Source organism: Zalophus californianus, chromosome 6, assembly GCF_009762305.2.
Source record: "Zalophus californianus isolate mZalCal1 chromosome 6, mZalCal1.pri.v2, whole genome shotgun sequence".
Lineage (NCBI taxonomy): Eukaryota > Metazoa > Chordata > Mammalia > Carnivora > Otariidae > Zalophus > Zalophus californianus.
In genome coordinates this window covers 114,581,098-114,601,238 of record NC_045600.1, presented here as the reverse complement: position 1 = coordinate 114,601,238, position 20,141 = coordinate 114,581,098, and the positions used below count along the sequence as shown (strand labels likewise).

General features: G+C 55.9%; 1 protein-coding gene across 6 annotated transcripts in view; it reads right to left on the bottom strand.

Annotated features, from left to right (window-relative positions):
• The window catches only part of LINGO1 (leucine rich repeat and Ig domain containing 1), a 189,732-nt gene that overhangs the window by 67,468 nt on the left and 102,123 nt on the right, over positions 1-20,141 (bottom strand). For 4 of the 6 annotated variants that reach the window (XM_027570673.1, XM_027570674.1, XM_027570675.1 and 1 more), the window contains one exon: positions 7,754-7,928. The exons of 1 other annotated variant lie outside the window; for it this stretch is intronic. The gene's annotated coding sequence lies outside the window, so the exon portion shown is untranslated. Of the gene's footprint in view, positions 1-7,753; positions 7,929-14,922; positions 15,047-20,141 lie in introns of those variants that run through there. One more of the 6 variants, XM_027570680.1, reaches the window with a different exon arrangement.

Sequence of the window (20,141 nt, the reverse complement as noted above, 5' to 3'; positions counted from 1 at the left end):
GACAGGTGAAGTAACGCCTTGTAAGGAATGGGGCTGCATGTCCAACCCAGGCAGTGTGGTTCCTGCACTTGTCCTAAGAGTCCCTGATGAAACCAGGTTGGTCAGGTTAGAAGTGAATGAAGGTTCCTCCACGCTGTTGGTGGCAATTCTGTCTGGGTGGGTCAGATCTAAGATGTCGAAAAAAATCCCCTTTTTGTCACTTACTGCTGTGTCACCTTGAGCAAGTTACTTAACCTCTCTGAGTCTGGTTCCTTGTCCGTAAGACATACTTCATACAGTAGTCGAGATTACAGAGTGTGCATGCGTGGTGCCGCATACAGTACCTGGCGGGGAACAGACACTCCACACCCCCTCCCCTCTGTGCAGCCACAGTACAGATGGCCCATCTCCAGAACCTGAAGCATGTACGTGCATGCACACATGTACTCCTCTGTGCCGTGTCCCTGCTCAGGTGAACACTCACATTCACCTGCATGCATTTCCCTCCCTAATCCTGTCCCCAACTCAGGGTGGTGGGAGCACCACCACGCAGTCTCCTAGCCACACACCCAGGCGTTGCTCCGAAGTCCTTTCTCTCTCCTTCTCTCATCCTCACATCCTATCACCATGGGCAGCCAATCCTTGAGTATTTCCCAAACTCACCTTGTCCCTAATTTTCCCCTGCCCGCCCCCCCGCCCCAGCGCAAAGGTCTCAGCTGCTTCCTATCTTCCGGCTTGCCTTGCTGTCCCCCTCTGCCCGCCCTCTGCACAGTGGCAATCAGAGCAACCTTTCCCAGTTCCCAATCTGGTCTCCGCTTAAAACCCTTCCAGGAAGCCTGGCCAAGCAGGATGTGAAACTCAGAAGCTCTGAGGAGAAGTCTGACAGATTTGACCAAATAAAGATCTAAAGCCTCTATATGGCCAAAGAGACCATAAACCAAGTTAAAAAGACAAACAGCAGACTAGGGAAAATATTTCCAACACACACCTCAGACAGAAAGTTTGAAAATTCCTAATATACTAAAAGCTCCTTTATATCAATAAGAAAAAGGAAAAAAAGAAAAAGAAAAATGGGCAAAGATATGAACAGTCAATTCACAGAGGAGGAAATACAAAAGGTCCACAACCGCATGAGAAGATGCTCAGCCTCGCTGCGGAGAAGGCAAGTGAGTGTTGAAACCACAGCAAGACATTTTCCTGGACGAGCACAAATTAGAAAGCTTGATAATGTTCAGTGCGGAGGATGGTGTGGGGAAATGGCCAGCCACAGATACCGAGGGTGGGAGCGTAAACTGGCCAAACCTTTTGGAAGAGCACTGTGGCGGTACCTATCAAAATGTAATAAACGTACCCTTCAGCCAGGCAATTCCATGTCTAGAAATCCATCCTACACAAATGCTTACACGTGTCAGCAAGATATATATACAAGGATGGTCACTGAAGCGTCATTTGTAAGAGTGAAAGATTGAAGACAACCTAAATATTCCATCAGCCCAGGACTAGTTACATAAATTACACTCCGGCCAAATAAGGGAATATTAGGCAACCATTAAAAGGGACTCCACTGATCTGTGTGCCGTGACACTGACAGATGCCCACAACACACTGGAAGGTGAAAAAGGGAAGTTGTAGAGTAATGTGCATAATATGACTGTATTTCTTTTTTTTATAAAGTAATATACAGGGGCACCTGGCTGACTCAGTCACTGGAGCATGTGACTCTTGATCTTGGGGTTGTGGATTCGAGCCCCACATTGGGTGTAGAGATTACTAAAAAAAGAAAAAAATCTTAAAAAAAATTAATATACAACAAATATGTTTATAAGGCACAGAAAAAAGTTCTGGAAGGAGGCACCAGACCAACAACTGTGAGATCTTGGCAGAACGATTTAAGGGCAAAGAGGGAACTTCCATACTTAACAGGGCACATGTCTACTATTTCGATGTTTTTGCATGAGCAAATACTAAAAAAGAAAAAATACCCCATTCCATGGCCCCTCACAGGCTGCAGGGCAAATTCCTCAGTGTGGTTCCCAAGGTCCCTCAGGACACAGCCCTTGTGTGCCACCAGCCTGGGATCTCCCCTTGACCTGTTCTTAAGTCTAGACACAGCCGGAACCCTTGCATGTCCCCCAAACTGCCTCTGGATCTTCGTCTGTGTGGTTCCCTCTCCTCAGCATGTCCTTCCCTGCCTCTGGGCCTCGTCTTTCAAGTTGCTGCTCATATGTCACCACCTTCTGGAAACTCTCCCTCAACACTCTGCCTTCAGGCCCCCTCACATGGCCACCGTGACGACCGACGGTCAGGGAGCCATACTGTGTATCTGTGTCTTTACTGTGTGCTTTCCCCTGTGTTGACTGCTCTGATCCTCAGAGCAACCCTAGGTAGGTTTGTCATCACCTCATTGAACAGATGAGGAAACTGAGGCACAGAGAAATTCCAGTCATCGGCAGAGCCAGTGAGTAGAGCTGGGGAGAGTGCCCATGGAGCCCTCCACCAAGCACTGGACTTGCCTTGTTCTTGCCCTCCACAACCTGGGCCCAGGGAAGTCCTCTGGGGCCACCAGCCGGCCCCCCAACCTCACCAGCCAGGGCTCCAGTGAGCATCTGGCCGGCCGCGGGGCTGGGACCAGGGCTGTGAGGGGCTCGTGGGCCCAGGACTGCCGAGGAAAGGGTCGAGTTTGCAGAGGTGTGGCCCCTCCCAAAGCAAGGCCCCTGCTACCTCCTGGGCACCTAGTGTGTGCCAGGCCCTGGGGGTACCTAGCCTGGGAAGCCGGGGCCCCACCTTCCACATAGCTACCAAGTCAGACACAGGAAAGCCAGGAGGCTCGGGGGGCGGGGGCAGGAAAGAGCTGTAGGACGGTGCTCAGGGAGGGTGGTGGGTGACTTCTGACTGCAGTGACAGCAGACAGGGTGTCTCCATGAAGGAAGTGGCATTTGGGCCCAGCCTGGAAAGATGAAGGGGGTTTGGGCAGATGGAGTTGGGGAGGGGAACTCCAGGGGGCTGGAACAGCTTGAACGAGGGCCTGGGGGTGGGAAAGCGTGGGGCGGGCTGGGGAAGAGTCACTGGTTCTGGCTGGAGGACACAGCGAGGAGGGAGGAGGGATGTGGCAGTGGATGGGGAGGGAGGTGGGGGGAGGCTTGGAGAGACGGAGGGAGGGGGAGCTGCCCGGAAGCAAGAGGGGCTAATCTGGAGGGGTGGCTTGGTCTAGGATTTGAGCTTGTCAGGCAAGCTTCACCTTTGCACTTAGCGGTGTGAGTTGGGCCTAGTTCCTGACCTTGCTTGCTTCCTTCACCTGGATAAGTACCTTCCCAGACTGCTGAGGATTCAGTGAGACAGTGGTTTAGGGAGGGGGAGCATGGTGCCTGAGGACAGAGGGCTGGCTCCCTGGGGCCATCTCCTGTGGAGTGTGAACTTGTGTGTGCGCAGGGCCACAGAAAGTGTCCAAGTGCCATCCTGTGTTTACATTCGAGATAATGTGACTTCAGACCCTTTAACCTTAAAGACAGATGAGAGGCAGAGCCCCACGATCTTGACGATTTCCCCATGTGAGTGGTGGGTGGGTAGGCTGGGTGGTTTCTCTAGGCCTGGGTTTTCAGAAAGGAAAGAAGAAAGGAAATGGGGAAGAAGAAGAATCGGGAGGAATCCAGTGGAGTCAGGAGAGGGGAGGGGCAGGGATGAAGACAGCAGGAGAGCCTCGTGCCTGGGGCTCATCCCCTCCCTAGCTGGGACCCTCCGCTTCCCTCACTCCTCACGCCCCAGATGCCAGTCTGACGGGCCCAGCCAGGTAGGGGTGGAGGAGTCAGAAGCGGAGGCCTCCTGCCCCCCAGGGCAAGTCCATTCCCTGGCAGATGCACAGGAACAGCAGTGAGCCCGGCCTGGAGGCCCGAAAGCTCTGGGAACTCGCCCCACCGGGCTAGTGCGGGCTCAGCACCTCTTTCCTCTTGGATGAGATGGGTAAAACTGCTTGCCTTGTAAGGTAACGTTATCGGCCCAGTGCCCCGTACTCCGTCAACCCTTTCCACAAGAGGCCCTTGGTTCACCAGGAGCTTAGGGTGGCCTGGGGGCGTCCCAGCCAGTTCTCGTAGGGACAACTGCTCACCCAAGGCCCCTGCAGCCACCGCCATGGGCACCATCCTCCTCACCTCTGGCAGACCAGTCTCAGCCTCCCCCAGGGGCCCCGCTTTCAGCCCCTCTCCCCCACCTGCCATTGGAGGAAGCTCTTAGTGTGGATCCAGAGCCCCCAGCCCTCTGGGTCTCCCCCACCTCAGCTCTGATCACTCGGTGCCTGTTTGCTTGTCACCTCCCCCACCAGCCTTGTGGGCAGGGATCTGACTCATCTTGGCCATTCCAGAGACAAGTGTGGGGCCTGGCACAGGAATCCTGCCCACAGGCAAGAGAGCTGGCAGTGAGGATGGACACACAGGGCTGCTCACCCTTCCCACCCCAGCACTCGTTAGTTACTCTGTTTGCAAATCCATGACAATGCTGGGCTAAGTGTGGGGCTGGGGTCAGGGCTCCTCTAGGACTGGGATCAAGGTTCAGTCTGTCCAGGATCAAGGCTCAGTGTGGGGGTAGGGTCAGGTCTCACTAAAGGAAGTTTTCTGCCTCCCCACCATGAAAGACTCAGGACTCTCCCCAGCCTTACACCCACTGCTTGAAAACATGTTCTGCCCTTCGGGTACAGGGGCCTGTCTTCTGGGTCCTCATTATGCCCACCTTCTACCCTGGCACGGCCCGTCCTATGCTCTACCTCACACAGCTATGCTGGGATTCCCATATTCCCTTTACCCCAGCCCCCACCTGACCCCAGCAAAAGTGGCCCAAGGCAGGAAGTACTTCCTTGCAGTCCTAACTGGCCTTCGGAAATGTAGCAAGGATCCGTCCTTCTGGCACGGATGCATTCCCAAGTCAAGGAGGAGTGGTTTGCGGGTTATCTCAGATTTCTTGATTATCCACCCCACGGCCCTCACTCCATTAGCCCAGATAGAGCCAACGGAGGTAAAGCCAGGTCTGGCTGAACATGCAGGTAAAGGTGTCCACTGGCCCATGCAATGAGATGTGATACCCAAAATGCCCCCACCACTCGCAGGGCCTGAAATCCCTCCACCGTGCTCCTTGCTTTAAGCCCCTCTCTGAAACCTCTGTTCTGGGTCAGTGTTCAGCTCTGAGTGTGGGGAATGTTGGATCCCTCAGCCCCGGAGACTCAGGCCTAGCCCAGTCCAGGCTCTCGCAGCTCGGAAATGGGGGCTGCACCAGGGGCTGCCCTGGGTGGGCAGCAGAACCAGGCTTACTTCCAAGAACGGGGGCTGCACCCACCCTTCACCCCCACCCACGCAGCCAAGCCCTCCACCATCTCTGTTTGCTGCTCTCAAACAGAGGGTCAAGCTGGTTTGCTGGCAAGACACATGGTTCTCATTTTAATTAATTAAAGAAAAATCTAATCACTGCATTAAACTTCTCATTACTCCACTTGAATACCCGTTAAGTAAATTTAATTACCAGAGGATTGGGTTTCCCAGCCTCTTTCATTAGCTTCTGATAAGATGAAAAGGGGGGAAGGAGAAAGTTGGGAAGCAGAACAATGTCCTTCCTGACCCACGGAGGGCAGGGTGGGCACCGTACCAGGCCTGCCATGGTCAAGCTTGGGTGTCTCCCCGGGGACAGGTTCAGCCCAGGGCCTTGGGGGAGACCCTCCCTCTCCAGCTGCCCTTAGGAAGGGGAAAGCCTCGCACTTGGCTGAATGCTTTAACCAAGGCCAGTCTTGGTTATTTATAATTTATACCCCACCACCTTCTAAAAGAGTTTGAGGCTGCTGAGAAGAGCACAGGCTGAAAAATAAGAAAAGAAATCAGAAGAAGAAAAAAATGAGAGAGAAGAAGCCAGAGGTAAGGCCACTGAGCAACTGTACGCCAGCATTCTGAGCACTTTCTAGACATGGGCCACAAACCAGCTATGAGCTTCCTAGCAACCAAGGCAAAGAGAGCAACACACTTTGGCACTGCTGCTGGAAACCCCAGAGTATTCATGAGGGAGTGCACACTGGACCTTGGCCTCTCCATCTGTAAAAAGGGTGGAGCTGGAGGAAGGACTACAGGAGAGCAAGTTGGGGGGAGCAGTGAGCAGAGGCTTCCTGGAGAGCGAGGGACCCACACAGGCCCTAAAGAGAGGATGGGGTAGAGAGCAAGAAAGGGCATAGCAGGTGGGGGAATCGCATGGCTGAGGTTGAAGGGAAAAACAAACAATTAGAGGGGAAGAGGCCGGGGGCAGAGGGAGGACAAGGAGGCCTGGGGTGGAAAAAGCTTCTCGAAAGGAGGGGATGAAGGTCCACGCCATCACCAGACCCCAGGGTGGAAGGGACTGGCCCTGCCAGCTGGGGCAGAAGGAGCCAAAGCCAGAGGAGGCAGCAGGCCAGGGGGCTCCAGGACGGGCCAGGTCGGGGACACGGGTCCCACCTTCCTATACTAGATGGTGCCTGCCCAGAGCCCCTCCCCGGTCGCTGGGAGTGTGGGCTGCTTCAGCTCACGGCACCCCCTTTTCCAGAGAACTGCCCTCTGCCAACGGGGGCCACTACAGGACCACAGGCACGGCCCACAGTCAGTGACTGATTGATACAGGGGTACAAAAGCCCAGCCACCCCGTGTGGGCGGCAAGTCTATGGTGTCAACTCTACTCCAGGGCCCCCGGGGCCAGCCCAAGCCTAGACTTTCCCTGAGACCATGATCTCCCTCACTCCGGGGCTCTCATTCCTGCGCCGATTTCTTCTCTTCCTCCCTTCTCCCAAGAGTCCATGCTCCGTAAGTCTCATGTTCACAAATCCTTGTCTCAGACTTTGCTTCTAGGAATCCTGACTGACAATTCTCGCTCTGCAGCTCCTTCCACATTTAAGAAAACAGGGTGTTCCAAACTCCCCGGGAGGGAAATGGAAGGGGAAGAGAAGCAGGATTTACGGAGTACCTGCTAGATGCCCATGCTTCCCATACATCATTTCAAGTAGCTCTGATAGCACCCTTATCAGGGGTTCATCATCAGATAAGGGAACTGAGGCTCAGAGAGGCAAAGGGATTTGCCCAAGGACAGACCACACATCTGCATCTATCTGGGACTGCCTTCAAGCTGTCCAAGCTGGACAGACTCCACCGATCATTTGTCACTTGTCTCCCTCAGTTGGGGGTAACTCCTTCCACCAGCTAGACCCCAAGCTTCCTTTGGGAAACACCCTCCCCTCATTCCTGGTCACATGGCTGGGGAAGGACAGACCCTGACCCCCAGCCCCTTTATGTTTCCAGGACCTGTGGACCCAGTTAAAGGGTCAGGACAATCCAAACAAGGATCCAATAGGGCCCAAGAGATCAACCCCAGGACTTTTATTTGTTCTATCAAGAAAGCAGAATTTGTCTCCAACCCTGACCCCAGATTTTAACCTGGAAGCATGTTGCCCCAGAAACTGTTGGCTGACATCTTGTGACCAAGTCATGTGAAATGCTCCTAGGAGTGGAGGTGAAGCATAGAAATACAGACAGAAAACAGGTCCTGGTCACATTGTTCGAATCACTGGATCAAACCCTGCCTGAAGCCCAACCTACCTCTGGACCCTTCAGTTACATGAGCCGATAATTTTATTTTATTTAAACAGGTTTTTTGCTACTTGCAACCAAGGGGATTCTGACAGACACAGTGTTCAGAAAGGTATTTTTCCTATTCCCGAGACCAAGAAGGCCCAGCTGAGGATCCCCAGGGGCCAGGGAGTGAGCAGAGTGGGGATGCCACCTACCGTGACTGCTACTGTGCCCCTCTGAGTCCTGAAGCTTGAGGAGTCCCCAGGCTGGGGTGAGGAGTGGGTTTGGAAGTTGGTCCAGGGGCTGCACAGGGACAGAGCCCTGTAGATGCAGGTGGGGGGCTGTGTGGCCTCACAGACTCAGGGCAGCCAGGACATGGCCATGGGATCCCTGGAAAACAGGAGAAACAAGAGTGAGCAGTGGGGTTTATAGGGGGACAGAGGGGCCCATGGGCGTGGGGGTAGGGCACAAGGCAGCTACACTTCAGCAAAGGTGAGAGCCAAGTTTCTCTTCATTTCCTCATACCTCGCCTCGTATTTCCCCTATTCACTATACCCTGCCCCCACCCCGTACCTCTCCCTCCCCCTGTGACACCTCCAGGCTGCAGAAAAGCAACTGTGGGAGGGAGGGGCTCCCTCTGACAGGAAGGGAGAGGTGGGGGACAGGCGTGGCCAGAATCCCTGGGTAGCCAGCGCGTGTGTGCCTACTGCTGGGGAGAGAAGCAGCTTCACCCTCATGCTTGGGCTCACTTCTCATGGCTCCTCTCCCAGCAGGTGCCCAGAGTCGGCTTAGGGCCTGAGGCAGCCAGAGCAGGGCAAGATGAGCCAGGTGGCCATCTTCTCTGCTCCCTAGTCTAGACTTCTAAAAGAATCCCAGAGAGGACAATGCTTTCCCCGAGGGAACCAGTGACGTTTCAGGCGGGGGCAGAGAGCAACTCCGACTGCCCCCCAGCTGCCCTCCCACCTGAGGAATCAGGAGACCACCTACTCTGTCTTCATGCCAGCCTCCCTTGGGCACTGTCCCCGGCTGGGGCCAACCCTCTTGGGGCCCATACGCTTGCCCAGCTTCTCTCAGAGGCCACACTGAGACCTCTGGGGAGAGAAGCAGGCATGGATATTTCAGACTCTAGACGCTACCAGAGGTCCTGGCCTGTGTAAAGTCACAAAGCCTTGTTAGGCCCTTAATGAGTCCTCTGAGCTCAGGGCTGCCGGCCTTCTTCTTGGTTCCATAAGAAGGCATGATGACAGAGATCCTGAACCACAGCACATTAGGGCTGATTGGATTTCTGGAAATGTCTCTTGACCAGCAACAGTCCCACAGAGCTTTCTGCAGTGAAGGGAACGTTCTATACCTGTGCTGCCCAGTGTGGTAGCCACTAGCCACGACTGGATTCAGAAACGTGGACGGTGTGACTAAGAAACTGATTTCAAAATTTTTATCTAATTACTTTATATTTAAATCAAAACAGCCACAGGTGGCTAGTGGCAAACAGAGGAGACAGTGCAGCTCTGGACCAAGCCTTGCCCAGCCCCTCGCCACAGCACACGAGGAAAACGGAGGTCCACAGAGAGGAAGGGATTTGCTCAAGGTCAGACAGACAGAGTGTGTGACAGAGACACAAAGGCCAAGGCAGGACCTTGTTCCTCCGGCTCCTAGTGCCACTGCCCGCCCCACGGTGGCCTCATGCCCTCCCACCACATTCGGCCCCGTCACACTAGATGCCCTGCCTTCCCCACCATGCTCAGGGCTCACACTGCGCGTCTCGCTGCCGCCCCCCCCCCCCCCCGAGCACGCTATCAGGACACCTTGGAAGGGACCCACCTCTCCCAGCCACTGCCGCTGGCCCATCCCTCCGTCCTCCCGACAAAGCAGCCTCAACCACTGTCCCTGAAGTTGCCTGGGGAAATCATCCATCAGAGGGAAGTGCTCCGGGCACACAGATGTTCATGCAAGGGTCATTTATAACAGCAAGATACCGGAAGCTGCCCGACCATCCCACAACAGAGATGACAAAGTGCATCGTGACACCTCCACTCGAAGGACTATTACACGGCCGTCAACAGTGATAACCATGAGCTCTAATGACATTGAGCAAGAAAACGGAGAAGATGGGTGGGGGGAGGGCGGGCGGCAGCGGTGGCCGGGGCCCCGCATGCACTGAGCCCCGCACAGCCATGACCCCCCCGCCCCATGCCGCAGCGTCGTGGGGGGCTGATGACATAACCACTTTACAGATGGACGAGCGGAGTCCAGAGAAGCCACGCGTGCTCCTGGTTACAGGGGAGTAAGGGCAGAGTCGGGGCCTGCGCTCTCGCTTTCTGACCCTCAGGCCAGACTTCCACGGAGGCCTCTTCTTGCCATGATGGCGACATCATGGGTGCCCCTTCCTTTCTATTTATTTACTCCTCTTATTTAACAAACACATACAAAGTGCCCGGCACCTTTCACAGTGCTTTCTAGATGTTGACTTGTGTAATCTGCACAAGAACTATAAGATGGAGCAATTATGATGCCCTGATTTTTTTTTTTTTTTTGGACGAGGAAAGCAAGGTATAGAGATGAAGCCACTTGTCTAAGGTCAAGAGCCCCCTGGACACCCTGCACATTTGGCAAGGTTCCAGCATTGTCTTCACAGGAAAAGGGCAAGGAGACAGGGAAGGAACAGTTGTTGCCTTGGGTGGGTGAAAACAAGTGTGTGTGGGTGTGTGTGTGTGTGTTTTCCCTTTTAAATTTCATAAAAATTCTTTTTATGGCAATTGAAAGAAAAAAGTTCAAGAAATAAAATAAATGTCTCAAAATCTGTCTTTAAAAAACAAGCACACACACACAAAATGAAAACATATCAAGGTCAAGTTCCTGATGCTTCCAAGAGACCTCCACTGTGAATCCACCTCCCAGAAGCAAAGTTCCTGTCTCCAGGCTTTTCTGCTCACTTCCTGTCACCCTGGCCACTCCCTCCTGCCTGGGCGAGATCCTCACCTCAGAGGTCAGTGGGGAGCGGCCCCGGGTGGAGGCAGACTTCAATAAACGCCTCCTGGCCCCTCCACACAGCGCCGTGGGCCAGTGGATAAACGCCTCCTGGCCCCTCTGCACAGCGCCGTCGGCCAGTGGGCCTGCTGCCTGTGGGGTCCAGCCACTGGCAAGGGCTGACCTCGAGAGGCCACGGCATCCGGGCCTCTGCCTCCAGCCCCAGCCAACCCCACTCCACAGGTGGACAGACTGAGGCCTAAGGGGTGAAAGACCTCAGCAGAGGTTACACTGCTACCGAACAGCGAGACAGGTACGTGCCTACACACACGTGTGACCCATATGTTCATGCATGCCGTGCTTCAGGTTCATGGCCAGCCCTCTCAATGAAGGAGCAGATGATTCCCAGGTTACCCACATACACTCTCACACACACAATCGTTACATCATCAACGATATGCTACCATATCCACAATTGTATAATTTGCTATTTCTCCTTTACATGTTTCTGCGTTTTCATTTTTTCTCCACGTCTTGTTGAGCCTTTACTATATGCTAGGCGTATTATAGATGCTGAGAATTCAGTGGGCTACAAAACAGACAAATCTGATGCTCTCGTGGGGAGGGGGACTAGCAAATAAACAAGGAAGTTAACTGCAAAGAGCAACAAGTACAATTAAGATAATCAAACCAGGTAACAGGAGAGAGAGGTCCTGGGGTGGGGCTAGCTGGTGGGTCAGGGAAGGTCTCTGTGCAGATGCCATACCCGAATTCACACCTAGAAGATAAGGAACCAGTCTCACCTTGAGCCGGAGGAGGAGAGCAGAGGCGGGTGGGAGGCCGGTGTTTCTGGGGCCTGGCAGGAGGTGGGCAGAGGTGAGAACAACTGTGAGAAATGAGGCCGCAGAGGAAGGACGGGGCCTTGGGGCCAAGGTCAGGGCCTTGGGCTTCGCCTCCCGGGTGATGAAAAGTCACTAGGGAAGGGCTGTGAGGTCTTCTTCACTGTGAAAAGTTCCCTGGGGCTGCTGAGTGGAGGCTGGATTTAAAGGAGCGGGCACGGGAGCAAGGGCCCAGTGGGTTGGCTGCCGCAGCTGCCAACACACAGCGACAAGTCTGGGCCCAGGTGAGGGAGGACTAGACGGATTCAGGGTGCGTGCGGGAGCAGGGCCAGCTCCTCCGAAGTTGGCGGGTGAGCTGGATGTGAGGGAGTGGGGGTAAGAAAAGGAAACACGGATGACTCTTATCTCCCACCGCACACATGCCCTGCTTTTACCACCCCCCCATACGATTTGCACGATTGGCACAGATGAGCAAATACCACCCCCCACACCGAGGCTCATGTGCCCCTGAGGCATCTTACTCCCAGAGCCCCTGCTCCGTTCCCTGTCCTGTGTGTGGTGCGTGAGGAGGAGCAAGACCGGGTCCCGCCCTCAGGCTGACAAGACTGTCCGAAAAGGCAGGATAGGAGGGGGTTTCGGGGGCTGGCCCAGAGCCGGCCCCCAGCTGGCTGCACCTGTGAGCAGTGAGGCTGGGGAAAAGCCAGCTTCAGAGCCCTTGCACCAGCCCCTGCTAGCCCCCCTGCTAGCTGTGGGACCCTGGGGAAGTTCTTCCACGTCCCCGGACGCGCTCAGCCCCCTCGTCTCCCGAGTGGCAACCACCATCCTCCCACATAAGGCTGTGATGAAGGGTCAGTGAAATGAGACATGTCAAGAACTGGCATTTGTAAATATTAGCATCCTTCCCCTTTTGTTTTCAAAAGGGAGCCAAAAAAGCCAATTCGGGCTTAGACCGGTAAGCTTGCCATCCATTCTAATAAGAAATTCTAGAAGTGCTGCACAGAACAAAAAGAAAATGGCAAGTTTGAGTTCACTTACCAAAGAATCTTGCAGGATAACTACACGTCCCCTCTTGGCTGTTTGAAAGGATGACATGCATGTACGATGACATGCATGTAGGAGACAGAAAGCTCACTCAGTGGTTAGCTAAATAACCATGTCCAAGAATGTGGGAGAGTGGGTCACACTGGCTCTTGGGGGAGGACTCGGCCCTGGCCGTGGCAGCGCCGGTCCTTGGCCCTGCCCGGAACAACTTTTTTGGCAGAGACTAGGATGAAACCTTGAAGGTAGGTCCAGCCTGTGAGGGGTCAACTAGGGAGGCAGGGTCCCCTGTTCAAGGCCTTCCATGCACCCTAGGAATGGGCCACAGTATATAAAAGAGAGCTACCAGAACCTGGGTAAGCTGAGTAGCTCCAAGAACCACTATACAGAGAGGCCAGGGACTCTGGTCATGGACTCTGCGGAGCCTGGTGGCCAGGAGACAGAGAGGTTAGGTAAGCCAGTTGCTTCAGCTCTGGAGACAGTGCACCTACTTCCAGAAAGCCATGCCCAGGCATCTGTGTGCCTGTCTAGAAGGTATTTGATAACGTGAAATCTGCCCATGGGGATCTTGACAGGAAGAGGTGGGCCTGGAACCATGTTCCCTGGGGACGTCTCAAAAGGCCTGGTCAGGATGTTAGGTCCCTGACAAAGACACTTAGCATTTATGTGCCCAGAGAGCCAAGCTAAGCCCAGTGGGAAAAAAAGATTCTAGGGAGACAGATTTCTGTCCATCACGAGGAGTAGTGAGCTCCCTGTCCCTGGGGGCATGCAAGCAGAAGTCTGGGAACCAAGTATGTTGGGTGGGGATTTTGCACTAAATGGGGAAGTTGCTTTCAGCCATGTGTTTCTTTAATTCTATCACCATATGAATCAGGGCAAAGTGGGTGTCAGAGAGAGTGAAGGGAAAGGAAGGTAATGACCATAATGACAGTTATTATTAGTACTACATTATAGATCACTGCACATTTCCATATATTCTCTAACTGGATCTTCTGCCCATCCCAGAGCAGGATGATTAACCCTATTTATAGGATGAGGCAACGGAGGCCCAGACAGGAAATGGGACCAGCCCAAGTTCCCACAGCACATCAGCCCCAGATTCCTTCTATGGCCCAAAACCTAGGGGGCCTTCCCCTCCTGCACCCTCAATGGTCATCCCACCACCCCTGCCCCAGAAGGAGTAGAAATCTCTCCACCACGTGGGATTTCATCCAGGTGCCAAGACTCCTCATTCCCAATGGTTAGAGGTTCTTTTTGCCCAACCCCCCGGAACCTGGGAGGAGAATCCCAGCCCAGAAGGCTTCTCCTCCCTGGCTACCCAGGCCCTGCTCTTCCATTCTCCCCGCTCCGTCCCGTGGTGGTCCAGCCACAGCCCCTTGTGTGGGTTCCTTCAAACCAGACCTGCATCCAGACACTAGGCTTGCCCAGGAAGTGAACTTAAGAAGGGTCCCTCCCCCAGGCCTCATTCTCCTCAAACTTACACAGGTGGCTTGTGAATGGGAGAAGCGGACCCCACCCTGCCAGGCACCCCTCCTGGCCACCTTCCCCCTTCCTAGCCAAGAGGGGCCAAGAGAGAGGAAGAGAGGGCATCTGGGCAGAGGCGGTGGGAGTACCTAGGGGAGAGGACCTGCAGGGCAGCCGCACCTGGTACCGCTCCTTGCCCCAGCATGCCCTGAGCCCTCAGGATCCTTTTACTTTCCAGGTGAGGGAATGAAGGCTCAGAGAGATGAAGGAACTTGTCCAAGTTCAAAATATTAAATGGAACAGAAGAAACAGCCTGTAAGTCCTGGAGTCAGGGTTTGAACCCAGGACCAGCTGAATCCAAACACCTGGCGCTTTCACGTGCCCCGTGCTGTTGGTGCAGAAGTAGCAGGCGGCTCGGACAGGTGGCCTGGTGGGCAGAAGACAGGGGTGAGATGGCAAGACAGAGAGACACGGGGCAGTGGGGACGGATGAACCGACAAGTGGCTCCTGCAGGGGCCGGAACGAGACAGCTCCCGAAGCCACCCTCCTGATCGACGAAAGGCCACCAAGTGCCACCTTTGCTGCCTTCTGCCCCTCAAACCTGCCCCGAGTGTTGCCTGGGTCCTTCCCCAGACGTCCAGGCCTGAGCGGCAGACAAAACTCCCCTCTTAGGAGTCTCCCATTCTCGGAGGGTCCCAGGCCAGGCCCCGGGGGGGTCCGCCCTGGGGCAGGGGCCAGGGGTGGGCAGAGGGAGTAGGGGGCTGGTCCTAGCCCCAGGCAAGACTGTCTGCCCAGCTTCCGCGGCCCACGCCCAGCCAGTGGGTGTAGCACACAGACTGCCCACACGCACGGCATACCCTCCAGCCCCGTGAGGCCGAGCCGGGTGTCCCTGGGCCCTGCTGGCGGCCAAGCACAACCCGCCTGTCCTCAGAGCATGCAGGCTTTGAGCAACAGCCTCACCACTGAATATTTAAGAAGGAAAATACCTTTTTTTTTCCAAGAAAGAGAGAGAGAGAAAGAGAGGGAGGAGGAAGCCCGCAAAGAAGGAGGAGGGAAAGAGGGAGGGAGGAACCTACCCCATCACTGCAGTCAAGGTCACAGGCATCGTTGTGGGGCGGGCGCGGGCAAGGAGCCTTTAATCTGAGAGTTCAGGCTGAGGAAACTAAACGCTTGAAGCCGGAGTACATTACTGCTCTGAATGATCTGTCGGCTTCTATTAGGCTAAATATCTCTGTATAATGGGGAATTATCCTCTGAAAAGGCAAACTGCCGGCCTCTGCAGGGAGGGGGCGCGCGGTGGGAACCTCTCCTCGCGAGGGTTCTCCCACGGGAGGGGGGGAAAGAACAGGACCAGCTCAGAAAGCCACCCCCCACCCACATCCCCTCCCCGGAAAGTCACAGTCAGCAGCTGTTTGATGCTTCTGGCGGACGCCAGCCGCCCTCCCCCTCTTCCTCAGACTCTCCCTCACTCCCTCCACATAGGAGCCTGAAAAGATGCCAGACCCAGGGTAGAGGCCTGACAATGCCTTGGTGACAGCAGGTGACCTAGGGGGAGTCCCTGAGCCTCTCTGAACCTCTGCTTCCCCACCTTTTAGACGGAGCTCATAACAGCCACCCAAAAGCTGTACCGGGGCAGGGTATGAAGCTGGCCCAGGGCCCAGCAGAGTGGGTACCCAGGACGATTTCACTCATGCTGATCCACCCACTGGTGAGGACCTCCCCCTCCAAGTCCCCTCCTCCTCCTCCTCACTCCCCACTGGGCACCAGCACCTCCTCCAGGAAACATGCCCTCCAGGAACCCCACTCATGGGTATCTCCTCCAGCCAGAAACCCAGAAACCCACCTTCTGGGCTCCCCCCCAAGTGTCTAGCGGTTGTGTGCCTTAGGGGTTCCCTCAGACCGGGGCAGCATTGCCTCCTTCCCATCTTCCCCAGGCCCCCTTCTCGGACAGGGAGCCTCAAACTCTGCCCAGATTCGGCAGGCTCGGAGGCAGGGGCTGGGTCCCCTGGAAGGTGACACTCGGGGGAAGGTGGTCAGCACCAGGGAAGCGGAGCCAGAAAGCCAGAAACCCCAGGACATGAGTCTGTGAGAGCAAAGCGGTGGGCAGACCGTCTGCAGGACTGTCAGGGCCCAAGGCAGGGCTGAGGCCGGGTCAGAGCAGCACAGAGGCGGGACTCGGTGCTGGGTTCCCTGCACAGGGCTGAGGTGCTGCAGGTTCAGACTGGGAGGACTCTTAGGGGTCAAGAGGGGCAGGGCTGACCTGGGAGGGGGCAAGGGCCAAATGGCTCTAGCTGGGTGGGGAACAGGGCAGGAGGGCTGAGAGCCAGGTGGGGAGATGCTGCAGACCCTCTGGCTCTTCAGGATTCCTGCGCCACTCTCAGTCTGCAGGAAATCCCTGGGACAGCTCAGGACCCCTCACTGCAGATCCAGCTACTGCTGTCTCAAGGCACGTGGCTGGGCCAGGAAGGCCCATTCTGAGGGTGATTCCAGAACCAGTGACTACCCCCAGTGGGACATCAGAAAGGAAGGCCACCCTGAGGGTAGGTAGAGGCTGCTGCGTGCTCCCACACCCCACTATAGACCCAAAGGCCCAGCCCAGAGTCCCCACAGCAGGCGAGGGCAACTTATTCCTTGATTCATTCCTTGATTCATTCAGCAAATGCTCTCTAACGCTTTCTGTGAACTAAAGGTACAAAAATTCCCAAGATCCTGCATCAGGGAGTTCACAGTCTAATGGGACAAGTGCGTAGGGGGGGCCCACAGGGAGATAAGGGACAACGACTCAGGGACTGTGTGAGAGTGAGAGCCCAAGTTGCTGGGGAAACAGGGTCCGGGGGCCCCCAATCCAGGGGAAGGGTCTTTGAGAAGGGCCTTGAGGGAAAAGGAACCGGGTTTGAAAGCAATGGGGAAGGGTCCTGCAGGCAGAGGGGCAGCCTGTGCCAATGCCCAGGGGTACGAAAGACGGGTATGGAGGGACACAGCTCCTCTCCCCTGGGGAGGGTCTCGTGTGCAGAGACAGGGCTTTCGCTCTCGGCCCGGGAGCCATGAGCAGCTGGAAGGGTTTCAAGTGGGGCGTGACAGGCCCCAATCTGTGCTTCCGAAATACCACCCCAGCTGCCCCCGGGTCGAGAACGGAGGACACAGGAGAAGATAGGAAGCAGTGACTGAGGCAGGACTCAGGCAATGAGTAGGGGAGAGAAGCTGGGGCCCAAGGCAGGCAAAGGGCTGGAAAGGAGGAGAGGATGCATGAGGGACTCCGGAGGCTGCATCTGCCAAGGGAAGGCCGTGGTTCTAACACCGCGGTAAGACAACAGCAGTGTCCCACCGAGCATGATGGATGCTCCTGTCCAAACAACACTGTCAAACTTTGCAAGGCTTTTTAAATCCAGGAGTTGCCTTGATCACACAACATTCAGGTGAGCCAGATGAGCCAGGGATGAGTTACTTAGTTCACTAATTCAACAAGAATTTGTTGAGCGCCCGCTATGTTCCGGGCCTTGTTCCGATCTTACTCAGCAGAATGGGAAACTGAGACCCAGGAGTGCTGCCCAGGAAGTTCCACGGCCACACGGCGTGGGTGGGCATCCACAGCTGCTGCCAGTCTCCAGTGGTGAGAGCTGGGGCGGGGCTCAGACCACAGCCCGGCAGCCTGCAGGGCTGACCGGGGATGGCCACTGGCTCGGGGCACTCATATCCTCCAGAACTGGGGAACGGCTAAGAGCAAAAGCCACAAAGGAGCTGTGGAAGGGGAAGGCCTGACAACAAGGGCTGGCTCGCGGGCCAGGACAGGAATGAGACTCAGTCTGGAGTAGAAGCACCTCTCCTTCCCCGATGGGGTGGGAAGCCGGAGAAAAAGTATGAAATGAAAGGAGGCAGGTTCACAGTGCAAAGCACCGATCTCCTCTGTGGGCAGGAGGCCGGAAAGAGCAGATGGGGCACGGAGAGGGAACGGCTGGGCCTTCAGGCCCACTTGAGAGAGGAGGGGGCACGCGGGCAGGGCCAGAGGGTAAGAGCTTCCTGGGCCCCCTGAGATGGCTACAGGGAGGGGAGAGTCAGGGAGCCCCAGCAGGGAAGAGCAGGCCCCACGACCGCCCTAGCAGGTGCCCTGTGCAGTGGCCTCAGGCTGCCCTATGCTCAAGGGGTGCTAAGAGTCTCCCCAGAGTGTAGGCTCCCAAGGGCCCAGCCAGGTGTCTGGAAAAGCGAAGAGCAGCCTAACTGCCTCCAGCTTCTGCTGCCACTGATGGAAGCCACCTGGGTCAGCACCGGAGCGACTCCCCCATTCTGGTCCCAGGGGAGGCCCCAAGGCCAGCCCGTCCATGCCAAGCACTTGCAAGCAGGTTCCCTGCTTCCCTGGGCCCTAGTTTCCTCATCGGTAAGCCCGGGCAGCACCCGCCTCTCAGGTGCTCAGGTAGGGAGAGCAGTTCCCAGTGCCCGGTAGGTGCACCCAGACGACTGTCCCCTTCCCCTCTCAGGCGGCGGGGCCTCTTGGAGTCCAGTCCTCACAGGAGCCCCAGTGCCTGGCACACACTTTTGCTCAATTAACTTTTACTGACCTGAGTTTAACTGCTAACCAGCTGGTAGTGAACTAAGGCGATCAGAATCTTGCCCGCTGGGGAGGGGGCTAAGAGGAAGGTGGACCTCCATAGGAGGACAGGGCAGATGCCCCAGGAGCAGACATGCAGATGCGGCAGAGGCCAAGGTTGTCCGGGGGGACGGCCCGGTTCTCACCACACCTGTTAGTCAGGCGGTGCTGGCAGGGGAGCCGGTAAAGGGGAGTGCGAGCTGGGGCTGGGGTGCACCCAACTGTAGGGTCCCTGGGCAGATGGGCCTCCTGGCTGCAGGCCCCCTGATAGCACCCAGAGCCTTGGGGAGCTGCTCCTCCAAACTACCCCTTCCCCACTTTGGAATCCACCCCACTGTGTGCCCTGCCCAAGCTAGAGCACTGGAAAGAAACTGCAAGAAGTCAAAAGGAAGGAGGAGCCACTTCTGGGAGAAGGGACAGAGCCTGGAAGGCTTCACAGAGGTGGTGGCTTTTAACTGCTCTGGGCCTCACCTTGCTCTTCCATGAAACGGGACTGCTATCCTCCCCCTCCTCCTCTTACTACTACTACTAATAAAAATAGCTAAAGCATGTGGAGCACTAAAATATGTGCCAGGCTCTGTGTGAGCACTTGGTGCACAGAGAGACTGAGGTAGAGATGAGGCTGAGCCTGCCCTGCTCCTAGACTCCCTTTCACTGGACTGGCTTGTGGAGGGTCGACTGGGATCTAGGGCTTGGGCGGCAGGCAAGGTGGGTGTCACTAGTGGCCAAGGTCTGCGAGTTCCCAGTGTTGGCGGCATCACTCTAAGCGGCCCTCCTGAGCTGGGTAAGTGAAATGGGGCTGGGGGCTGCAGGGGGGACGCTTCCAGAGCCAGGTCAGAGGCTACACAGCGTCTGCAGGGGCAGTTCAGCTTGGCCCTCATGGTGTACAAAACACTGGTGCTGAGTGTGGCCCTATACCTGCAGCTTCCCCCATGCTGTCCTCCCATGGTCAGGAGTGGTCCTCCCAATTCCGGACCACTCCTCTCCCATGAAACTGTCCAAATGACTTACAAACGGGCAGACTCTTATCACTGAGAAATGTCTGAGAAGGGTCAGGAAGCCCCAAGAGAACAGGACCAACCTCACCCACACTCCAGGTTCTAGAAGTTCTCAGGCTCTAAGCAGGCAGGGGTGAAGGGAGAGGGAAGAGGAGAAAAGCAGCCGTGGCCTTCGCTGTGTGTCTGTGCTGGAACTGCACACCAACCCGGGTCGGTATGATTATTCCCACTTAATGAGGAAACGGGCTCCTGGGGGTAATGCCCCTTGCCCAAGGTCACAGCTGGGAGTGGCTGAGCTGGGACTCACCTAGGACTGTCTGTTCCTCATGGACCAGGAGGTGCCAAAGGCCAGAAGGGCTCATGGGGCTGACGGTGGAAGGCACGTCAAAGCATAATCAGCAGGCCCAGGAGGGGTCTTTAGGGGCGGACTCTTCCTGACACCCCTCCCAGTGCTGCAAGTTGTCCCATACCCAGAGCTGGCAGGGGGCCAGGCAGTTTGAGAAGACGAGGCAGGAGAGGGTGACAGAGGTCTCTCCTTTGACTTCCAGCAGCCCTCTGCCCCACTTACCCCTCCCCAAAAGCATCCCATCTTCCTGGTGAGATGGGGCACCTAGGAGGCCTTATGTTGCCAACAGGGCTTGAGAAGGATCTTTGCATGGGGCCAGGGGGGGGGGCGGTGGGCGAGGAAGTGTGGTTAAGGGGAGATGAAACTCAG